The sequence below is a fragment of the Pteropus alecto genome, unplaced genomic scaffold (genome assembly GCF_000325575.1).
Source record: "Pteropus alecto unplaced genomic scaffold, ASM32557v1 scaffold87, whole genome shotgun sequence".
Lineage (NCBI taxonomy): Eukaryota > Metazoa > Chordata > Mammalia > Chiroptera > Pteropodidae > Pteropus > Pteropus alecto.
This window is the reverse complement of record NW_006443225.1, coordinates 6668068-6668487: the sequence shown is the minus strand read 5'-3', so window position 1 is coordinate 6668487 and position 420 is coordinate 6668068. Positions and strand designations below refer to the sequence as shown.

Here is a 420-nt window from a genome sequence, read left to right as displayed (position 1 = left end):
TCCAGGACAGACTCCCCCAGAAGATGAAGAGACAGATGTCTGATGCGAATGCACATTTCAAGAGGAGATCCAGGATACTGGCATAAAAGTGGAAGTTGACAAATATAATAAAAATCAAATAAACAGACTAAACAACTATAATCTGGAGTAACGTTCTCCAACAGAAAGTGTGAACCCATATGTAATTTTATTTTTTATTATTTTTAAACTATTATATACTTTTTATTATTATTATTATTTTATTTTTTACACCTACAGCACCTGGACTTCCTAGGTGGTCTCCCATCCAGGTACCAACCAGGCCCAAACCTCCTTAGCTTCCAAGATCAGACAGATTGGGCTTGTTCAGGGTAGTATGGCCGTAGATTCATGTAGCCAAAATTTTAACAATGAAGAGTTCATATAGATATTGTCCTGATC

The 420-nt window shown here is 36.2% G+C and overlaps 1 pseudogene; it reads right to left on the bottom strand.

Annotated features, from left to right (window-relative positions):
• Window positions 1-249: 249 nt before the first annotated feature.
• LOC112472669 lies at window positions 250-367 on the bottom strand (annotated as a pseudogene).
• Window positions 368-420: the final 53 nt, after the last annotated feature.